This window comes from Nicotiana tomentosiformis, chromosome 5, assembly GCF_000390325.3.
Source record: "Nicotiana tomentosiformis chromosome 5, ASM39032v3, whole genome shotgun sequence".
Lineage (NCBI taxonomy): Eukaryota > Viridiplantae > Streptophyta > Magnoliopsida > Solanales > Solanaceae > Nicotiana > Nicotiana tomentosiformis.
In genome coordinates this window covers 130,057,776-130,082,745 of record NC_090816.1, presented here as the reverse complement: position 1 = coordinate 130,082,745, position 24,970 = coordinate 130,057,776, and positions in this window count along the sequence as shown.

The following is a 24,970-nucleotide window of genomic DNA, read 5'->3' as shown; positions in this document are numbered from 1 at the left end:
TTACATGTGTCTTCCATCGTGGCGATATTGCAAGAGTTGGAACCGGACTTATATATGTCATGAGGTGCATGGTGAGCATCAGATTCGGGAATGTCGACTATCATGCTCAGAGAATGTTATTATCGTCATGTGAATGTTGCGGTGCATGGTATGAATTCAGCAAAAGTATGCAGTCATGTTCTGGTACATTGTGTGGTGATTGATACGGTGTTCGTATGTTGGAAGCAGGCCTGGCAGAGAATTCTGGATGTTGGAACTGGGCTCTAAGGCTTATTTGCCTAAATAAAAGAGAATGTCTTCAGATTTGATCGAGCTAATATGCTCAACTGAGTTGTGGTAGCACAGGTAGGTGCACGAGGTGTTAAACAGTGATTTCGGACAACTCCAGCGCAGTTCTTAACACGTTCGAGGACGAACGTATGTTTAAGTGGAAGAGAATGTAACGACCCGACCGGTCGTTTTGAGCTCTAGCGTGTTGTTTGGCAGTTTGAGGCCATAAGTAGCTTCACTTCGGGTATTATGACTTGTACGCGTGGTCGGAATTGAATTTCGGGGAGTTCTGAGTTGATTTGGGGAGAAAATCCTCATTTCAAAAGCTTTAAGTTGGAAGAATTGACTAAGATTATATTTTTGAGTAAACGACCTCGGAATCGAGATTTGAAGGTTCCAACAGGTTCGCATGATAATTTCGGACTTGGGTGTATGTTCGGATCGGGTTTTGGATGCCCCAGGAGCATTTCGGCACCTATTATGGAAGTTAGCACTTTGGAAGAATTCCATAAATTTGGGTTGAAGTGCATTTCAATGTTATCAATATCTGTTTGGAATTTTTGAGTCTGAGAATAGCTTCGTATGGTGATTCCGGTATTGGGAGCGCATCCGAAAGTGGATTTGGAGGTCTGTAGGTCATTTTGGAGTCGTTTGGCGAAAGTTAGAAATTTAAAGGTTTTTGAGAAGTTTGACCAGAAGTTGACTTTTTGATATCGGGGTCGGAATCTGATTCCGGAAGTTGGAGTAGGTCTATTATGTCAAATGTGACTTGTGTGCAAAATTTGAGGGCAATCGGGCGTGATTTGATAGGTTTCGGCATCAAATGAGGAAGTTTGAAGTTCTACAGTTCATAAAGCTTGAATTGGTGTGCGATTCATGGTATTAGCATTGTTTGATGTGATTTGAGGCCTCAAGCAGGCCCGCATTATGTTTTGGAACTGGTTGGTGTGATTGGACGGGGTTCCGGGGCGCTCGGGTAAATTCCGGGTGGTTAACGGATCGAAAATGGAATTTAAGAAAGGGCTGAAGCAGCTGGGAAACTGGTGTAATCGCACATGCATGAAAAGGGCCGCAGGTGCGAGCCCGCAGGTACGGGAAAGGACTCGCAGAAGCGGATTTTGCTGGGGGAGGCGTAGACCGAAGATGCGCGCATGGAGCCGCAGAAGCGGATGGTGGCCGTAGATGCGGAGTTGAGGGGTCTTGTGGAAGACCGCAGAAGCTATAGTTGGGCCGCACCTGCGGAACCGTAGAAGCGGTCAAGTGACCACAGGTGCGGAAGTCGGGGCTGGGCAGTGTCTTCTTTAAAATGAGGGTTTGGCTCTATCTCATTTTATTTCGCCCATGGGAGCCGATTTTGGAGCACATTGGAGTGCCATCTTCATCAATCATAATGGGGTAAGTGCTTTCTTCACAATTTTGAGTTAAATACATGAGTTTATATGGATTTGAACATGAGAATTAGTAGAAATAGGGGCTTTGGTGGAAAAACCTAGAATCTTGTATATTTGGATTTTGACCACGAATTTTGGACATAGAATTGAGAATAAATTATATATTTGAGTTTGTGATGTCATGGGCAAAGTTTATCTTCGAAAATTTTTGGAATCCGGGCACGTGGGCCCGAGGGTGATTTTATCGACTTTTCAAGCGGATTTGGGAATTGTTGTAAATAGGATTATAATGAGTATTTGAGTATATATTTATGGGTTTGTACATTTATTGACTAGTTTGGAGCGTTGGGCATCGGTTTGAATTGTTGGAAAGGGTTGGGAGCCGGCTATAGAACTTCGGAGCGAGGTAAATCTTCTTTTTAACCTTGTAAGAGGGAATTAATCCCATAGGTGAATTAAATCAGTACGTGCTTCTATTTGTGGGGGCTAAGTACGCATGAGGTGATGAGAGTCCGTGCGTAGCTACTATTATGCTTAAGTCCGGGTAGTCTAGGACCCAAAAGCATGCTATACTTGCGATATTTGTAACCTTATTGTCAATTTAAATTGCTTAAATCATATCGAACTTGGTAAATGAATTTCAAAAAGGTTAAACATCATTTTCTTGACCGTTAAAAGAGGAGTTGCCATTTCCTTGGACAATTGCTCCTTGATGAATTATTGATTGATTGTTTGAATGTGTTTATCTTTTGTGGAATGGGCCGAAAGCCTCGGCAGATTAAATAGATGCATCTATGGTTCTCACCGTTCGACCCTCTGGCAGTGCACAATTTAATATTATGTTGGATCGGGTCGTACAACCTCGACATGATTTGTGCATGATTGAATTGATTGCTTTATCATTTATAATAAATGATATTGCCTCTTTGGCCTGAGATAAATTGTTAAATGATGAGAAATAAATTTGGAGATTTCTTAATTATAAAGTAATTGCTTATTTACTTCAAAATATAGAGCTTACAACCGTTTTATATAACTCATGTTTAAACTATCACTGAAAATTTATTTCTAGCCCATAGTAAGTGTCGGAGTCAACCTCTCGTCACTACTTCTTCGAGGTTAGACTGGATGCTTACTGGGTACACGCAGAATTATGTACTCATACTACACTTGCTGTACATTTTTGTGCAGGTGCATATATGTCTAGCAGCCTTGCGGGCGCAGAGGTGTGGTAAATGCGGAGACTTAGGTGAGCTGCATTTCTATCTACGATCCGCAACCAGCAGAGTCCCCTTCAGAGTTACTTATGTATTTTTCTGTCTAATTTGTATTCTGGACAGGTGTTGTATTTTATTTTATCTCCCTAGTTGATGCTTCTTGTGACACCGGGTTCTGGGATGATTATGGGATATTTAATAATGAAATTGAAAAATATTATTATTATTCTTAAAGTTCGTTTGTTACTAGCTAAATTGAAGCAAATTTATGTTTTCAGAAACACTAAAATGAGAATTTAATTAACTATTTAGTGTTGGCTTGGCTGATAGTGGTGTCCGGCGCCATCACGGCCTTTAATGGATTTTGGGTCGTGACATTAAGTCAAATAATACATCACGAAAAATACAAGAATTTACAAATTACGGAAAAAATAAAATAATCAAAGGCAAGTGCAGCCATAGAGAAATATCAACAAAGGGCACTCCCGAGGTACCGCTTCGTAGTCCCAAATTATAAATAAATTCACAATCTTTTCTTATATCACCGCGGGAGCCTTCACATTTAGTTTTTAAAAATTATTTTTTTCGAAATAGCATCCCGTGTTTTAGCCACCCTTATCACACCGCATGGCTTCTAGTAGTTCCCCTACTAGCCACGTGTATCAAACCCCCTTATATCACCGCATGCGTTTCAACACAAAGACCTTATACCACCGCATGCGTATCAATATCACAATATTTCACAATTCGCACCTCAAGTCCCCGATTATCACAGCATAACACAACTTGCACCTCAAGTGCTCAAATATCACAACATATTATAAATTGCACATCAACTGCTCAAATATCAAAACATATCACAAGTTGCTCCTCTAGTGCTCAAATATTACAACATATCACAAGTTGTACATCAAGTGCTCAAATATTACAACATATCAAAAATTGCACATCGAGTGCTCAAATATTACAACTTGTCATAGAAATCAACAATACATTATTTTTCACAATAAGGAGCCCATGACTCGACCATAATGTGCACAAAAAATCTTAACAAAATATTCGGGAGTGAGCAACTCAACTAAATAATATTTCACAATTTAACACTTTGCCTCAATATGATTTATGGCCTTTACAACTCAATACGAATTTCAACAACATGAACTGAAAAGTAATTCATCAAGGAACAACACCTTCTTTAATCCAAAATTTTGCCAAATAGATTAATGCTTCATTTTAAAATTATTTAATAAATTATTTGTAATGAGTAATCCATAATGAAATTATCTCCAGAAAATATCAACTCAACAAAAATATGGGATTCACATAAAAATCAAGATGGAAATCACACCAAATCAACATATAAAAACAAATTCAACAAACAAGGATTTACGCATGATAAATAGAAGATTTAATAAGTGCCAATAATTTTCAATTCAGTATATATAAGGGCATCTAAGAATTTTAGCCGATATAATTTGCACATATAAACCAAGTAAGTATTTGTCACTTCGTGTACATGGTTTTCAATTAAATAATTTTCCACATAAGACTCAATGTCTAAGGGGTAATTCCCCCACTTAAGGTTAGGTACTTACCTTTTTGAAGTTATGTCGATATTCCAAAATCGTCTTCTTGCTTGAATTGACCTCCGGACAGCTCAAATCTATCCAAATTAATTGTATAATTTCATTAAAATTCATCGAAAATAATTTCAGAAAATAAAACGTCAACTTAAAATTTTATTCTAAAAAGTCAACAAACGTCAGCTTTTCCTCTGGAGTGCGGCCGCGCACAAAATTTTGCGGTTCGCACTTTTCCTCTGAAGTGCTGCCGCACTCAAAATTGTGCGGTCCGCACTTTTCAAAAGTTCCACAACAACATTAGAGAGCCGAAATGCACGGACATCGCTCAAAACTCAACCCGAAACTCACCGAGCCACTCGAGATCCCGTTCAAATATACCAACAAGTTCCATAACATAACACGGACCTACTCGAGACCTCAAATCACATCAAACGACATCAAAATGCCGAATCGCACCTCAAATCAAAATCTATGAATTTTAAACTTTCAAATTCTATATCTTGTGCCGAAACACATCAAATCAATCCGGAATGACTTCAAATTTTGCACACAAGTCATATATGATATAACAGAGCTATGAAAATTTTCAAAACTGGATTTCGACCCCGATATCAAAAAGTTAACTCCCCATTCAAACTTTCTGAAAATTCAATTTTCGTCATTTCAAGCCAAATTCCACTACGGACTTCCAAATAATTTTTCGGACACACTCCTAAGTCCAAAATCATCATACGGAGCTATTGGAATCATCAAAATTCGAATTCAAGGTGGTTTACACATAAGTTAAATCTCCGATCAACTCTTTTCATTTAAGCTTCAAAAGTGAGAATTGTTCTTTTAATTAAATTTTGAATCTTCCGAAAATCAAACTCGACCACACCCGCGGGTCATAATACATATTACGAAGTTTCTCGAGACCTTAAGTCACTGAACGGGGCATTAATTCTTAAAACGACAAGTCGGGTTATTACAAGTTCATAAAAAATCATTAGAAAATTACAAACTATAGGAAAAAAAACTTTAGCATGTTTAGTCTGAAGTTTTAGCAAATGTACTAAAATACTTCAGCTTGTTTATGCTGAAGTTTTGAGAAAAAAGCTCAGGAAAAAACTGTTTAATGCAGGACAAAACTTAAGCACGTTTTGGTATGAAGTTTTAGCAAATGAACTAAATAACTTCAGCATGCATTAAATAAAATTACATACAGCAGGAGAAAAACTTCAGCACCTTTGTCCTGAAGTTTATGGAAATGAACTAAACAACTACAGCATTTGTATGCTGAAGTAAATCTTTTTGTGCGTTATTTTTTTATATTAATTCTCATCAAATAACAGAAGGAAAAATATAATTCTTCCTTCAGCATAATATTACAAAACTTCAGCATTGTTGGTATGAAGTTTTAGAAAATGCAGGAGGAAAACTTCAGCACCTTTGTCCTGAAGTTTTTGGAAATGAACTAAACAACTTCAGTATTTGTATGCTGAAGTAAATCTTTTTGTGCGTTATTTTTTTATATTAATTCTCATCAAATAACAGAAGGAAAAACATAATTCTTCCTTCAGCATAATACTACAAAACTTCAACATTGTTGGTATGAAATTTTAGCAAATGAACTAAATAACTTCAGCATGCATTAAATAAAATTACATACTGCAGGAGAAAAACTTCAGCACCTTTGTCCTGAAGTTTTTGGAAATGAACTAAACAACTTCAGCATTTGTATGCTGAAGTAAATCCTTTTGTGCGTTATTTTTTTATATTAATTCTCATCAAATAACAAAAGGAAAAACATAATTCTTCCTTCAGCATAATACTACAAAACTTCAACATTGTTGGTATAAAATTTTAGCAAATGAACTAAATAACTTCAGAATGCATTAAATAAAATTACATACTGCGGGAGGAAAACTTCAGCACCTTTGTCCTGAAGTTTTTGGAAATGAACTAAACAACTTCAGATTTAGCATGTTTGTGCTAAAAACTTCAGCGTGTTTGTCCTCATAAGAAAACTGTTGAATGCAGGACAAAATTTTAGCATGTTTGTCCTGCATTCAACAGTATCTATTAGCAAAAAGTTTTAGCTTGAACATGAAACAACTTCACGGTAAATATATTTTAGCTCGTATTTGATTAAAACTTTAGAATTCAACTTGAAAAAGTTGTATTTTATATGTTTCATGCAATGTTTTTGAAGATCTATCTGTGAAAACTTCATGTTTCATCCGTCAAACAACTTTATGCAAGTGTGATTAAATTAACATAAGTGAAAAAATCTGTGCGTTTATTGAATTAAAACTAAAAAATCAAGATGAATTACGAAAATAATTGCAGAAACAGTTTCAAAAACTAATTTGAATTCTAAAGATGAATTGCAATACTTACAATGTATTTTGTAATTTTGAATTTGGAATTTGAATCTGTTTCAACTTTCTGGTTTCGTGATTATGGCAGATGTGAGAGGAGATATGAGGAGGGATAGAGTGATGGAGGAGAACGGTAAAGCGATTTATGCATGATACATCTTTTATATCTTTTGTCAGGAGTATAATTGTAATGACCCGACTTGTCATTTTAAGAATTAATGCCCCGTTCAGTGACTTAAGATCTCGAGCAGCTTCGCAATATGTATTATGACCCGCGGGTGTGGTCGAGTTTGAATTACTGAAGATTCGGAATTAAATTAAAAGAACAATCCTTATTTAGAAGCTTAAATGGAAAGAGTTATGCGGAGAGTTGACTTTTGCAAACGACTCCGGAATGGAATTTTAATAATGTCAATAGCTCCGTATGGTGATTATGGACTTAGGAGCATGTCCGGAAATTATTTGAAGGTCTGTAGTGGAATTAGGCTTGAAATGGCGAAAGATGAATTTTTTGAAAGTTTGACCGGGGGTTGACTTTTTGATATCGGGATCGGAATCCAATTTTGGAAATTGGAATAGCTTCGTTATGTAAATTATGACTTGTGTGCAAAATTTGAAGTCATTCCGGATTGATTTGATGTGTTTCGGCACAAGATATAGAATTTAAAAGTTCAGAGTTCATAGATTTTGATTTGAGGTGCGATTCGTCGTTTTGATGTTGTTTGACGTGGTATGAAGTCTCAACTAAGTTTGTATTGTATTTTGGTACATGTTGGTATAATTGGTTAAGGTCCCGAGGGCCTCGGGTGGATTTCGAAAGGTAAACGGAATGGATTTCGGACAAAAAGGGTTGCTGGAAATTTCTGTTGCAGAGCTGTTCGCCAGAAATTTCTGGTGCGTGGAGCCAACTTTGGAAGCTTATATATCGAAATCTATAAGGAATCTGAAACTTTGTAAAAAAAAAGCCAAAGTTGTAATCCTTTGATTCTAGTTTCCAGAAAGTTAAACCATTCATTATTTGGACATTTTTACAGAAAGTTATGATGGATTGAATGAAGGCTGGTAGAGCAGTTTCGCAATAAATTTCGCCAGAAATGTCTGGTGCGTGGAGCCAACTTTGGAAGCTTATATATCATAATTTATAAAGAATCTGAAAATATTTAAAACGTCAAAGTTGCAGCTCTTCGATTCTAGTTTTCAGAAAGTCAAACCATTCATCATTTGGACATTTGTACATAAGGTTATGATCGATTGAATGAAGGCTGGTGCAAGCAAGTTCTGGTGTGGACTTTTAGTGACGGAAAATGGACTTTTAGTGACGGATGGGCAGAAACTTAATGACAAAAAATGGTCATTTCCTTCATTTCGTTTTGAATTTTTAGAGCACGGTTCTTGGGCGATTTTTACGGGAAAATATTAGGGTAAGTGTGTCACGACCCCAAATTCCCTCCGTAGGATGTCGTGATGGCACCTAGTCTCTAAAACTAGGTAAGCCTAACAATGCGGAATAATATTAAATATCTGAAATAAATAAACTATAATTCAAACAATTTCAACTCCCAAAAACCGGTAGAAATAAATCACAAGCTTCTAAGAATTTATTCTCAATGTCTCTATATATCAAGGTCTAAATAAAATATAAGGAAGAAACATAAAATGATAGAAGGAGACTCCGGAGTCTGCGGACGCTGGCAGATATACATCGAAGTCTCCGTACGCAGGTAACTCACTGACGTCTAGGCTGGTAAGATGTACCTGGATCTGCACAAAAAGATGTGAAGAAGCGTAGTATGAGTACACCACATCGGTACCCAGTAAGTGCCAAGCCTAACATCGGTAGAGTAGTGACGAGGTCAGGTGAGGCCCTACTGGAATATAATAATGGCATGGTAAAATATTTACCAATATAGTAAAATCAAATGACATTGGAAATAAATCAAATAGTATGTCACATTTAATGACACTAAATAATTGCAAATAATATATCGTGGAATCAAAACAGAATTTCCTTCAACTTTATGAAAATTACAACAATTAATCAAAGGCAACTATGGCCATAAATCAATATCAACAAGGGCACTACCGAGGTACCGCATTGTAGTCACAAATTATAAATAATTTCACAATATCTCATTTCCTTATATCACCGCGGGAGCCTTCACGATTTATTTAAAGAAAATATTTTTCCCGAAATAGCATCCCGCGTTTTAGCCACCCTTATCACACCGCATGACTTCTAGTAGTCACCCATACTAGCCACGCGTATCAAGCCACCCTTATCTCACCGCATGCGTTTTAATACCCAGACCTTATACCAACGCATGCGTATTAATATCACAATATATCATAATTTGCACTTCAAGTGCCCAATATTTTAATTTTTCACAATAAATCAACAACAATATTTTTCAATAATAAAGAGCTCACGGATCATGCCAGAATAATCCAACAATAATATTTTTTTCCAAAATAAAGAGCTCACGGCTCCATCACAATGAGTACCAAAAAATCTTACGAAAATCTTCAAGAATAAATAATTCAGGAAAATAATATTTTAAATTTTTAATACGTTGCTTCAATATCAAATTTAAAAATGTCAAATACTTCATATTAATAATATTTAATTTAAAGAAAATCAACCTTCAAATAATGCACAGTATAAAAGAAACCAAGTTTTAATTAAACAGGTAAAATAATTAGCAGAAAAAGGTCAAACAAATTTAAAATATATATATCTCAGATCAATGATGAAGAATATAACAAGATAAAATAATTTAATAAATGCGCAACAATGATCTATACAATTTAAAAATATAATCTTTCACATTTAGCCCGTGTACACACTCGTCACCTCATGTACACGACTTTCAACACATTTCAATAGTCACATTAATATCAATTCTAGGAGAAATTTCCCCCACACAAGTTTAGACAAGTCACTTACCTCGACTTGCTCTAATTTAACCAAGTATTATATTTTTTCCTCGATTTTCCAAATCCGATCGACTCGTATCTAGTCATAATTAATTCGATATAGTCAACAAAAATTATAGAAATCAATTTCATAAGGAAATATTACATTTTTCAATGAAATTCAAAATTAGCTCAAAATTTGTCCGTGGGGCCCACATCTCGGAATCCGGCAAAACTTACAAAATCCGACAACCCATTCAATTACGAGTCCAACCATACCAGTTTCACTCAAATCCGATTCCGGATCGACACCGAAATCTCAAAAATTCATTTCTATGAAATTTCTAAAATTTTCCAAATTTTAATATCAAAACACTAATTAAATGGAACAATAATATATTCGTGTGTATTGACCAAATCCAAGTTAGAATCACTTGCCCAAATATTTTTCCTTGAAAATATATCAAAATCGCCTCTCCTCAAGCTCCAATTCGTCAAAAAGGCAAAAGGGACGAAGTCCCCTGTTTTTATAACTTACAGATTTGTCAGGGAGCTCGATTTTGTCAGGGAGTTCGATTTTTTAGGGAGCTCGATTTTGACAGGGAGCTCGATTTTGTCAGGGAGTTCGATTTTGTCAGGGAGCTCGATTTTGACAGCATTTCCAGCAGAAAAATTACAGCAGCTTTTGCAGCAGCTAAGTCCCACTTTTGATCCGTTAACCATCCGAAACTCACCCGAGGCCCTCGGGACATCAACCTAATACACCAATAAGTCCTAAAATATCATACGAACTTATTTGAAACCTCAAATCACATCAAACAATGCTAAAATCACGAATCACACATAGATTCAAGCCTAATGAACTTTGAAACTTTCAATTTCTACAAACAACACCGGAACCTATCAAATCAAGTCCGATTGACCTTAAATTTGTACGCAAGTCATAAATGACATAGCGGACCTATGCAAATTTTCAGAATCGGATTTCGACCCCGATATCAAAAAGCCAACCCCTCGGTCAAACTTCCCAAAAATTCAACTTTCGGCATTTCAAGCCTAATTCCACTACGGACTTCCAAAAAAACTTTCGATCACGCTCCTAAGTCCAAAATCACCATACGGAGCTGTTGTAATCATCAAAAGTCTATTCCGGGGTCATTTGCACATAATTTGACATCCGGTCACTATTTAAACTTAAACTTTAAATTTTTCATCAAAACTCCATATCTCGGGCTAGGGACCTCAAAATTTGATTCCGGGCATACACCCAAATCCCAATTCACGATACGGACCTACTGGAACTGTCAAAACACTGATCCGAGTCTGTTTGCTCAAAATGTTGACCAAAGTCAACTCAGTTGTGTTTTAAACATCTAATTCACATTTTAATCCATTTTTCACGTGAAAACTTTCCGGAAAATTTTACGAACTACGCATGCAAGTCGAGCAATGATAAATAGTACTTTTTGAGGTCTTAGAACACATAATTAATCATTAAATTTGAAGATGACATTTTGGGTCATCACATTCTTGACCTCTAAAACAAACGTTCGTCCTCGAACGGAGTTAGAAAAAGTACCTGATGCTGGTGAATAAGTGTGGATAATAGTTGCGCATATCATGCTCGGCCTCCTAAGTCACCTCCTCCACCGGATGACCCCTCCACTGAACCTTTACGGAAAATATATTCTTTGACCTCAGCTTTCGAACCTGCCTATCTAAAATAGCCATTGGTTCCACAACATAAGACATATCCTTGTCCAACTGAACCGAACTGAAGTCTAACACATGAGACGAATCGCCATGATATTTTCGAAGCATAGAAGCATGGAATACTGGATGAACCGCAGAGAGACTAGGTTGTAGCGCAAGTCTGTAAGCCACCTCTCCAACCCTTTCAAGAATCTCAAAAGGCCTAATATACGTAGGGCTCAACTTGCCCTTCTTCCCAAACCTCATCACACCCTTCATAGGCGAAACCCGGAGCAATACCCGCTCACCAACCATGAATGCAACATCACAAACATTCCAATCCGCATAACTCTTCTGTCTAGATTGGGCTATACGAAGTCGATCCTGAATCTACTTAACCTTTTCCAAGGCATCCTGAACAAAGTCTGTACCCAATAGTCTAGCCTCGCCCGGTTCGAACCAACCCACTGGAGACCGGCACCGCCTACCATACAAAGCCTCATACGGAGCCATCTGAATGCTTGACTGGTAACTGCTGTTGTAAGCAAACTCCGCAAGTGGTAAGAACTGATCCCAAGCACCCCCAAAATCTAACACACACGCACGAAGCATATCCTCCAGTATCTGAATAGTGCGTTTGGACTGCCCGTCCGTCTGAGGGTGAAATGTTATACTCAACTCTACCCGAGTACCTAACTCACGCTGTATTTCCCTCCAAAACCGTGAGGTAAACTGTGTACCCCGGTCAGAGATGATAGATACCGGTACACCATGAAGTCTGACAATCTCGCGAATATATACCTGAGCCAGCTGCTCTGAAGAGTAAGTAGTAATCATAGGAATGAAATGAGCTGATTTGGTCAGCCTACCCACAATCACCCAAACTGCATCAAACTTTCGTTGAGTCCGTGGGAGCCTAACAACGAAATCCATAGTGATCCTCTCCCATTTCCATTCTGGAATCTCTAACTTCTGAAGTAATCCACCCGGTCACTGATGCTCATATTTCACCTGTTGACAATTTAGACACCGAGATACATACCCCACTATGTCTTTCTTCATCCGCCTCCACCAATAGTGTTGTCTCAAGTCCTGATACATCTTTGCAGCACCCGGATGAATGGAGTACCGCGAACTGTGAGCCTTCTGGAGAATCGAATCACGCAAGCCATTCACATTAGGCATACATAGCCTGCCCTGTATCTGTAATATATCGTCATCTACAATAGTGAATTCCTTGGCATCACCGTGCTGAACTGTATCCTTAAGGACAAGCAGATGGGGGTCATCATACTGGCGTTCCCTGATATGATCATAAAGAGAAGACTGAGAAACCACGCAAGCCAAAACTCGACTCGGCTCGGAAACATCCAAACTAATAAACTGGTTGGCCAAGGCCTGAACATCCAAGGCCAAAGGCCTCTCTGCTACCGGTAAATATGCTAAGCTGCCCAAACTCTCCGCCTTACGACTCAAGGCATCAACCACCACATTGGCCTTCCCAGGATGATAGAGAATGGTGATATCTTAATCCTTAAGCAACTCCAACCACCTCTGTTGCCGCAAATTAAGATGTTTCTGTTTAAACAGATGTTGTAGACTCCGATGATCGGTGTAGATCTCACAATGGACACCGTACAAATAATTCCACCAAATTTTTAAGGCATGAACAATAGCTACTAACTCCAGGTCATGTACAGGATAATTCTTCTCATGCACCTTTAACTATCTGGACGCGTAGGCAATCACCCTACCGTCTTGCATCAACACTGCGCCGAGACCAATACGCGACGCGTCACAATACACAGTATAAGATCCTGTACCTGTAGGTAATACCAATACTGGGGCTGTAGTCAAAGCTGTCTTGAGCTTTTGGAAGCTCTCCTCACATTCCTCGGTCCACCTGAACGGAGCACCCTTCTAGGTCAATTTGGTCATAGATGCAGCAATAGAAGAGAAACCCTTTACAAATCGGCGATAATACCCAGCCAAACCAAGGAAACTCCGGATTTTCGTAACTGAGGACGGTCTGGACCAACTATGCACTGCTTCAATCTTCTTTGGATCTACCTTGATCCCCTCACACGAAACTATATGACCCAAAAATCCCACTGAATCAAGCCAGAATTCACACTTTGAAATTTTTGCATATAACTTCCTTTCTCTTAAAATATGAAGCACAGTCCTCATGTGTTGTTCATGATCTTCCCAACTCCGGGAATACACCAGAATGTTGTCAATAAATACAATGACGAAGGAATCAAGATAGGGCTGGAATACACTATTTATTAAGTGCATAAATGCTGCTGGGGCGTTGGTCAGCCCAAAAGACATCACAAGGAACTCGTAATGACTATACCGAGTCCTGAAAGCAGTATACGGAATATCTGGCTTCCGAATATTCAACTGATGATAGCCTGAACGCAAGTCAATTTTAGAGAATACCCTGGCAACCTGAAGCTGATCAAATAAGTCATCAATACGTGGCAATGGATACCTGTTCTTCACTGTAACCCTGTTCAACTGGCGATAATCAATACACATTCGTATAGAACCATCTTTCTTCTTTACAAATAAGACAGGAGCACCCCACGGCGATATACTAGGCCGAATGAAACCCTTATCAAGCAATTCCTATAACTGTTCTTTTAATTCTTTCAACTCTGCTGGAGCCATACGGTATGGTGGAATAGAAATAGGCTGAGTACCCGGTAATAAATCAATATCCCTGTCGGGTGGCATACCTGGAAGATCTGCTGGAAATACATTAGGAAAATCCCTTACTACAGGAACTGACTCTACAGTAAGAGTATCAATACTAACATCTCTCACATAGGCCAGATACGCATCACACCCCTTCTCAACCATTCGTTGAGCTTTAAGAAATGAAACAACCCTGATAGGAACATGATCCGAGGTACCTCTCCACTCTAGCTACGGTAGACCCGGCATAGCCAATGCCATCGTCTTGGCGTAACAATCAAGAATAGAGTGATAGGGCGACAACCAGTCCATGCCCAAAATAATATCGAAATCCACCATACTGAGCAATAATAAATCAGCTCTGGTCTCAAAACCACTGATAACAATTAAAACGACCGATACACACGGTCCACAATAATGGATTCACCCACGGGTGTAGATACATAAATATAAGAACTCAAGTAATCACGTGATACGCCCAAATACATGGCAAAATAAGATGACACATAAGAATAAGTAGAGCCTGGATCAAATAAAACTGATGCATCTCTATGACAGACCGGAATAATACCTGTGATAACAGGATCGGATGCAACGGCATCTGTCCTAGCAGGAAGGGCATAATATCTGGCATGTCCTCCCCCTCTAGGGCGACCTCTACCTGCCCGACCTCCACCTCTAGCTGGCTGTGCAGGTGGAGTGGCAACTGGTACAGTAATTATGGCTTGAGAAGCCTGAGGACCCTATGGAATAGGTGGGGCCTGAGAAATTTATGGAGGTGCACCCCTCCTAAATCTAGGGCAATCTCTTATAATATGACGAGTGTCACCACACTCAAAACAAGCCCTCGAAGGACGTGGCTGTTGGGACTAGCTCGGGCCTGATCGACTAGACTGCCTACTGAAAGTACCCCATACAGGACGTACAGAAGACACTGATGGTGCATAATATGGAACCTGAGGTCTAGGAGTAGTCGGAATACCACTGAAAGCTGGAAGTGCTGAATGAATAGGACGGCTCATATAACCTCTACCATGACGGGCTGCAACTGGGGCACGAGACTTATTATATGTTCCAGAATCTCGGGGTCTCTTAGCTTCCCTCTCTTCCCTCTCCCGAGTCCGCATACCTTCCAATCTTCTAGCAATTGACACCACCTGTTGGTATGTGATGTCCATCTCTAGCTCTCGGGCCATATTGTATCTGATACTAGGGTGAAGACCCTCAATAAATCTACAAACCCACTCTCGAACAGTAGCAACTAAGGCTGGTGCATGCCTAGCCAAATCACTGAATCGGACTGCATACTCTGACACGGTCATAGAACCCTGGCGCAACTTCCCAAACTCTGCGCGCCATGCATCCCTAAGACTCTGAGGAACATACTCCCTTAAGAACATATCCGAAAATTGAGTCCAAGTAAGTGAAGATGCCTCAGCGGGACTATCCAACTCATATGCCCGCCACCACTGGTAGGTTGCTCCTCTAAACTGGAATGCCGTGAAAGAAACCCCACTGGAATCCACAATACCCATAGTACGAAGGATACGGTGACATTTCTCCAGAAAACCCTGAGCATCCTCTGAAGCTAAACCGCTGAAAGTGGGAGGGTGGTACTTTTTATACCTCTCGAGCCTAAGCTGCTCCCCCTCTGAAACTGCTGTCCTAATATCAGGCCGAACTGGGACAACTGGTTGCACTGGTATAACCTCTGGGGCATGGTCAACTTGGGAACGTGGCTCTGGAGAACGGGCGGCGGGAGTCTGCGCTCCTCTCCCAGCCTGAGATATGGCAGGAGCAAGTGGAATTAATCCTACCTGAGCTAAAGTGCCAAACATGCTCAAAAACTGGGTAAGAGTCTCCTGAAGTGAAGGAGTAGTAACAGGCATCTTAGGTGCCTGCTCTCCAACTGGAGCTACTGGTGGCTCTGGTGCAGCAGTTCGTGCAGGTGCTCTGGCTGCACCACGTGGTCTTCCTCGGCCTCTGCCCCGACCCCGGCCTCTTGCGGCTCCAACAGGGGCCGCGGGTGTCTGATCATCAGATCCAGTTGTGCGTGTCCTCACCATCTGTGAGAGAATAGAAAGACAATTGTTTAGAACTTTGAAATCAACAAAGGCGCACGATAAGGAGTCAAAGAAGTGAATATTTCCTAACAGTTCCATAGCCTCTCGAAGATAAGTACAGACGTCTCTTTACCAATCCGCAAGACTCTACTAAACCTGCTTGTGACTCATAACACCTATGAACCTAGTGCTCTCATACCAACTTGTCACGACCCCAAATTCCCTCTGTAGGATGTCGTGATGGCACCTAGTCTCTAAAACTAGGTAAGCCTAACAATGCGGAATAATAATAAATATCTGAAATAAATAAACTACAATTTAAACAATTTCAACTCCCAAAACCCGGTAGAAATAAATCACAAGCTTATAAGAATTTATTCTCAATGTCTTTATATATCAAGGTCTAAATAAAATATAAGGAAGCAACATAAAATGATAGAAGGGGACTCCAGAGTCTGCGGACGCTGGCAGATATACCTCAAAGTCTCCGTATGCAGGTAACTCACTGACGTCTAGGCTGGTAAGATGTACCTGGATCTGCACAAAAAGATGTGCAGAAGCGTAGTGTGAGTACACCACAGCGGTACCTAGTAAGTGCCAAGCCTAACCTCGGTAGAGTAGTGACGAGGTCAGGTGAGGCCCTACTGGAATATAATAATGGCATGGTAAAATGTTTAACAATATAGTAAAATCAAATGACATTGGAAATGAATCAAATAGTATGTCACATTTAATGACACCAAATAATTGCAAATAATATATCGTGGAATCAAAACAGAATTTCCTTCAACTTTATGAAAATTACAACAATTAATCAAAGGCAACTATGGCCATAAATCAATATCAACAAGGGCACTACCGAGGTACCGCATTGTAGTCACAAATTATAAATAATTTCACAATATCTCATTTCCTTATATCACCGCGGGAGCCTTCACGATTTATTTAAAGAAAATATTTTTTCCGAAATAGCATCCCGCGTTTTAGCCACCCTTATCACACCGCATGACTTCTAGTAGTCACCCCTACTAGCTACGCATATCAAGCTACCCTTATCTCACCGCATGCGTTTCAATACCCAGACCTTATACCACCGCATGCGTATTAACATTACATTATATCATAATTTGCACCTCAAGTGCCCAATATTTCAATTTTCCATAATAAATCAACTACAATATTTTTCAATAATAAAGAGCTCACGGCTCATACCAGAATAATCCAAAAATAATATTTTTTCCACAATAAAGAGCTCACGGCTGCATCACAATGAGTACCAAAAAATATTACAAAAATATTCAAGAATAAATAATTCAGGAAAATAATATTTTAAATTTTTAATACGTTGCTTCAATATCAAATTTTAAAATGTCAAATACTTCATATTAATAATATTTAATTTAAATAAAATCAACCTTCAAATAATGTACAGTATAAAAGAAACCAAGTTTCAATTAAACAGGTAAAACAATTAGCAGGAAAAGGTCAAACATATTTAAAATATATATATATCAGATCAATGATAAAGAATATATAACAAGATAAAATAATTTAATAAATGCGCAATAATAATCTACACAATTTAAAAATATAATCTTTCACATTTAGCTGTGTACACACTCGTCACCTCGTGTACACGACTTTCAATACATTTCAATAATCACATTAATATCAATTCTAGGAGAAATTTCCCACACACAAGGTTAGACAAGTCATTTACCTCGACTTGCTCCAATTAAACCAAGTATTATATTTTTTTCTCGATTTTCTGACTCCGATCGACTCGTATCTAGTCATAATTAATTCGATACAGTCAATAAAAATTATAGAAATCAATTTTATAAGGAAATATTATACTTTTTAATGAAATCCAAAATTAGCTCAAAATTTGCCTGTGGGGCCCACATCTCGGAATCCGGTAAAACTTACAAAATCCGATAACCCATTCAATTACGAGTCCAACCATACAGTTTCACTCAAATCCGACTCCGGATCGACACCGAAATCTCAAAAATTCGTTTCTATGACATTTCTAAAATTTCCCAAATTTCAATATCAAAACACTAATTAAATGGTGAAAACAATGATATATTCGTGTGTATTGACCAAATCCAAGTTAGAATCACTTACCCAAATATTTTTCCTTAAAAATATATCAAAATCGCCTCTCCTCAAGCTCCAATTCGTCAAAAAGGTAAACGGGAAGAAGTCCTCTGTTTTTATAACTTACAGATTTGTCAGGGAGCTCGATTTTGTGAGGGAGCTCGATTTTGTCAAGAGTTCGATTTTGTTTGGGAGCTCAATTTTGACAGGGAGCTCGATTTTTTCAGGGAGTTCGATTTTGTCAGGGAGCTCAATTTTGACAGCATTTCCAGCAGAAAAATTGCAGCAGTTTTTGCAGCAGCTAAGTCTCACTTTTGATCTGTTAACCATCCGAAACTCACCCGAGGCCCTCGGGACCTCAACCTAATACACCAACAAGTCCTAAAATATCATACGAACTTATTTAAAACCTCAAATCCATCAAACAACGCTAAAATCACGAATCACACATAGATTCAAGTCTAATGAACTTTGAAACTTTCAATTTCTACAAACAATACCGGAACCTATCAAATCAAGTCCGATTGACCTCAAATTTTGTACGCAAGTCATAAATGACATAGCGGACCTATGAAAATTTTCAGAATCGAATTTCGACCCCGATATCAAAATGTTAACCCCTCGGTCAAACTTCCCAAAAATTCAACTTTCAGCATTTCAAGCCTAATTCCACTACGGACTTCCAAAAAAAATTCCGATCACGCTCCTAAGTCCAAAATCGCCATACGGAGCTGTTGGAATCATCAAAAGTCTATTCCGGGGTCATTTGTACATAATTCAACATCCGGTCACTATTTGAACTTAAACTTTAAATTTTTCATCAAAACTCCATATCTCGGGCTAGGGACCTCGAAATTTGATTTCGGGCATACGCCCAAGTCCCAATTCACGATACGGACCTACCGGAACTGTCAAAACACTGATCCGAGTCCGTTTTCTCAAACTGTTGACCAAAGTCAATTTAGTTGTGTTTTAAACATCTAATTCACATTTTAATCCATTTTTCAGCTAAAAACTTTCCGAAAAATTTTACGAACTGCGCATGCAAGTCGAGGAATGATAAATAGTACTTTTCGAGGTTTTAGAACACATAATTAATCATTAAATTTGAAGATGACATTTTGGATCATCACATTCTTGACCTCTAAAACAAACGTTCGTCCTCGAACGGAGTTAGAAAAAGTACCTGAGCTGGTGAATAAGTGTGGATAACAGATGCGCATATCATGCTCGGCCTCTCAAGTCGCCTCCTCCACCGGATGATCCCTCCACTGAACCTTTATGGAAACAATATTCTTTGACCTCAGCTTTCGAACCTGCCTATCTAAAATAGCCATTGGTTCCACAACATAAGATATATCCTTGTCCAACTGAACCGAACTGAAGTCTAACACATGAGACGAATCGCCGTGATATTTTTGAAGCATAAAAACATGGAATACCGGATGAACCGCAGAGAGACTAGGTTGTAGCGCAAGTCTGTAAGCCACCTCTCCAACCTTTTCAAGAATCTCAAAAGGCCCAATATACGTAGGGCTCAACTTGCCCTTCTTCCCAAACCTCATCACACCCTTCATAGGCGAAACCCGGAGCAATACCCGCTCACCAACCATGAATGCAACATCGCAAACCTTCCAATCCGCATAACTCTTCTGTCTAGATTGGGCTGTACGAAGTCGATCCTGAATCTACTTAACCTTTTCCAAGGCATCCTGAACCAAGTCTGTACCCAATAGTCTAGCCTCGCTCGGTTCGAACCAACCCACTGGAGACCGGCACTGCCTACCATACAAAGCCTCATACGGAGCCATTTGAATGCTTGACCGGTAACTGTTGTTGTAAGCAAACTCCGCAAGTGGTAAGAACTGATCCCAAGCACCCCCAAAATCTAACACACACGCACGAAGCATATCCTCCAGTATCTGAATAGTGCGTTCGGACTGCCCGTCCGTCTGAGGGTGAAATGTTGTACTCAACTCTACCCGAGTACCCAACTCACGCTGTATTTCCCTCCAAAACTATGAGGTAAACTGTGTACCCCGTTCAGAGATGATAGATACCGGTACACCGTGAAGTCTGACAATCTCGCGAATATATACCTGAGCCAGCTGCTCTGAAGAGTAAGTAGTAATCATAGGAATGAAATGAGCTAATTTGGTCAGCCTATCCACAATCACCCAAACTACATCAAACTTCCGTTGAGTCCGTGGGAGCCCACCAACGAAATCCATAGTGATCCGCTCCCATTTCCATTCTGGAATCTCTAACTTCTGAAGTAATCCACCCGGTCGCTGATGCTCATATTTCACCTGTTGACAATTAAGACACCGAGATACATACCCCACTATGTCTTTCTTCATCCGCCTCCAAAAATTCAACTTTTGGCATTTCAAGCCTAATTCCACTATGGACTTCCAAAAAAAATTTCGATCACGCTCCTAAGTCCAAAATCACCATACGGAGCTGTTGGAATCATCAAAAGTCTATTACGGGGTCATTTGCACATAATTCGACATCCGGTCACTATTTGAACTTAAACTTTAAATTTTTCATCAAAACTCCATATCTCGGGCTAGGGACCTCGAAATTTGATTTCGGGCATACGCCCAAGTCCCAATTCACGATACGGACCTACCGGAACTGTCAAAACACTGATCCGAGCCCATTTTCTCAAATTGTTGACCAAAGTTAATTCAGTTGTGTTTTAAACATCTAATTCACATTTTAATCCATTTTTCACCTAAAAACTTTCGGGAAAATTTTACGAACTGCGCATGCAAGTCGAGGAATGATAAATAGTACTTTTCGAGGTTTTAGAACACATAATTAATCATTAAATTTGAAGATGACATTTTGGATCATCACATTCTTGACCTCTAAAACAAACGTTCGTCCTCGAACGGAGTTAGAAAAAGTACCTGAGCTGGTGAATAAGTGTGGATAACAGATGCGCATATCATGCTCGGCCTCCCAAGTCGCCTCCTCCACCGGATGATCCCTCCACTGAACCTTTATGGAAACAATGTTCTTTGACCTCAGCTTTCGAACCTGCCTATCTAAAATAGCCATTGGTTCCACAACATAAGATATATCCTTGTCCAACTGAACCGAACTGAAGTCTAATACATGAGACGAATCGCCGTGATATTTTCGAAGCATAAAAACATGGAATACCGGATGAACTGCAGAGAGACTAGGTTGTAGCGCAAGTCTGTAAGCCACCTCTCCAACCCTTTGAAGGATCTCAAAAGGCCCAATATACGTAGGGCTCAACTTGCCATTCTTCCAAAACCTCATCACACCCTCCATAGGCGAAACCCAGAGCAATACCCGCTCACCAACCATGAATGCAACATCGCAAACCTTCCAATCCGCATAACTCTTCTGTCTAGATTGGGCTGTACGAAGTCGATCCTGAATCTACTTAACCTTTTCCAAGTCATCCTGAACCAAGTCTGTACCCAATAGTCTAGCCTCGCTCGGTTCGAACCAAACCACTGGAGACCGGCACCGCCTACCATACAAAGCCTCATACGGAGCCATTTGAATGCTTGACTGGTAACTGTCGTTGTAAGCAAACTCCGCAAGTGGTAAGAACTGATCCCAAGCACCCCCAAAATCTAACACACACGCACGAAGCATATCCTCCAGTATCTGAATAGTGCGTTCGGACTGCCCGTCCATCTGAGGGTGAAATGTTGTACTCAACTCTACCCGAGTACCCAACTCACGCTGTATTTCCCTCCAAAACCGTGAGGTAAACTGTGTACCCCGGTCAGAGATGATAGATACCGGTACACCGTAAAGTCTGACAATCTCGCGAATATATACCTGAGCCAGCTTCTCTGAAGAGTAAGTAGTAATCATAGGAATGAAATGAGCTGATTTGGTCAGCCTATCCACAATCACCCAAACTGCATCAAACTTCCGTTGAGTCCGTGGGAGCCCAACAACGAAATCCATAGTGATCCGCTCCCATTTCCATTCTGGAATCTCTAACTTCTGAAGTAATCCACCCGGTCGCTGATGCTCATATTTCACCTGTTGACAATTTAGACACCGAGATACATACCCCACTATGTCTTTCTTCATCCGCCTCCACCAAATTCAACTTTTGGCATTTCAAGCCTAATTCCACTATGGACTTCCAAAAAAAATTCCGATCACGCTCCTAAGTCCAAAATCACCATACGGAGCTGTTGGAATCATCAAAAGTCTATTCCGGGGTATTTGTACATAATTCGACATCCGGTCACTATTTGAACTTAAACTTTAAATTTTTCATTAAAACTCCATATCTCGGGCTAGGGACCTTGAAATTTGATTTCGGGCATATGTCCAAGTCCCAATTCACGATACGGACCTACCGAAACTCTCAAAATATTGATCCGAGTCCGTTTGCTCAAAATATTGACCAAAGTCAACTCAATTATGTTTTAAACATCTAATTCACATTTTAATCTATTTTTCACCTGAAAACTTTTCGAAATATTTTACAGACTGCGCACGCAAGTCGAGGAATGATAAATAGTACTTTTCGAGGTCTTAGAATACATAATTAATCATTAAATTTAAAGATGATATTTTGGGTCATCACAAAGTGTTCCTTATCCTATATTGATTATATTTCATGATTCCATACTCATTTACATCATGAATCCGTGAATTTATGGAAGAAAAATTAAGTTTTTTGTAAAATTTTTCTAAAACAAAAATTTAAGATTTGGAGGTCGAGTTGTTATCGGAATTTGATAAAATCGGTATGATTGAACTCATATCGGAATGGGTATTCAGATTTTGTGAAAATTATATTGGGTTTCGAGATGCGAGCCCCGCGTTGACTTTTGTTGACTTTTTGGAATAAATTTTTAAGTCGAGGTTTTATTATCCGGAATTATTTTTGATGAATTTTAATGAAGTTATACAACTGATTTGAATAGATTTGAGCGGTTCGGAGGTTAATTCAAGCAAGAAGGCGATTTTGGAATACTGGCATAACTTTAAAAAGGTAAGTGTCTTGCTTAACCTCGAGTGGGGGAATTACCCTTTAGGCATCGAGTCTTATGTGCCATTTGTGAAATGTGAAAAGCCGTGTACGCGAGGTGACGAGTACGTACTCGGGCTTATATGTGCAAATTTATTGAGTTAAAGTCTTGGGCATATTGTGTAGTAAATTGGATAATTGTTGGTATATATTTAATTATCTAATTGTCATGCCTCAAATCACAACTATTGAACTTGTTTTTATATGACAATTCGATGTAATTATTACTTGTATAGTTATGTGATTTCCGTGAATTTGACGGTTTGATATTTCTTGGAATTTGATTTCATTATGAATTTTTCCTATGCAAATAATTAATTAAGCAAGCTTAAGAAGAAGTGTTAATATAATTATCTAAATTTGGATTAATGAAGGTGTGCCCTATGTTGATTATTTTTCTATCTCTGTTGATTCTTTTTGAGGTTTTTATATACATTGTGTGGAGCCTTAGGCTATTTATTGTGAAATTAATTGATTTTGTTATATCCTTGGAATTGGTTATGGCCATTGGGCAAATTGTGATATGAATTGATTTTTGTTACATTGTCGTGATAATATTCCGTGCAAATTGTTATGTTAATTGAGTTATCATTTTGAGGATATAAGGGTGGCATCTCACTGTTGATATTATATGGGCATAAGGGAGGCATTTTACTGTTGTTATGTGTGTTGTGGTATTGTCTGGGCGGAGCGATAAGGGTTGCTATTGATATTGCCAGGGCACAGGGATAAGGGAGGCTATTATAGGAGTGATAAGAGTGGCTATAGGAGAGATAAGGGTGGCTATTGCCAGGGATGATGTGTGATAATGTGGGGTTGTTGCGTTGGAAATGTTTATGTGATGTTGTGATTTTCATTGTGTTTATCTTTATATCTTGTGCAATTGGTCTTGTTGTTGGTAAATTTGTAATAGTCTGATTTATGTTGAAATTGGGGTCTGTGGTCATTGCCAAGCGGATTATGATATGAAATGTGGGCACGAGGTGCCGTGAGTAAATAATGATGATATTGGCACATGAATTGTCCGTGCAGTTATGATATGAAATGAGGGCACAAGGTGCCAGGAAAATATGATGATTTAATTATAGGCACCAAGTGTCATGGAAATATGAAAGTGGGCTGAGACCCGCGTTTATGAAAAATATAAAAATGGGCTGATACCCATAGTTGTATGATTATGAAATGAAGTATCACATGGTGACTTTTTAATTGAAAAAATTATATTCAAAATATTTATTTGGAAGGATTTTTATTCAAAAAGATTTATTTGAAAGAATTACATTCGAAAGGTATTTATTTGAAGAAATTATATTTGAGAGAGATTTATTTAAAGGAAGTATATTTGAAAGATATTTATTTGAACGAATTATATTTTAAAGAGATTTATTCGGAAGAATTATATGTGAAAGATATTTATTTGAAATACTTGATTTAATTGGGTGTACTTATATTTATAAATTGTTGAGCATTATTAATGGTGTTCTTGTTGCCCTTATTGTTATTTGTTTCCTAATATTTTGTATATCTTATTGCACAGGCTATTAGACTAGTGAGTGTCTTGATTGTACTTCGTCTCTACTCTACTGAGGTTAGTTTTGATACTTACTGGGTACCGACCGTGGTGTACT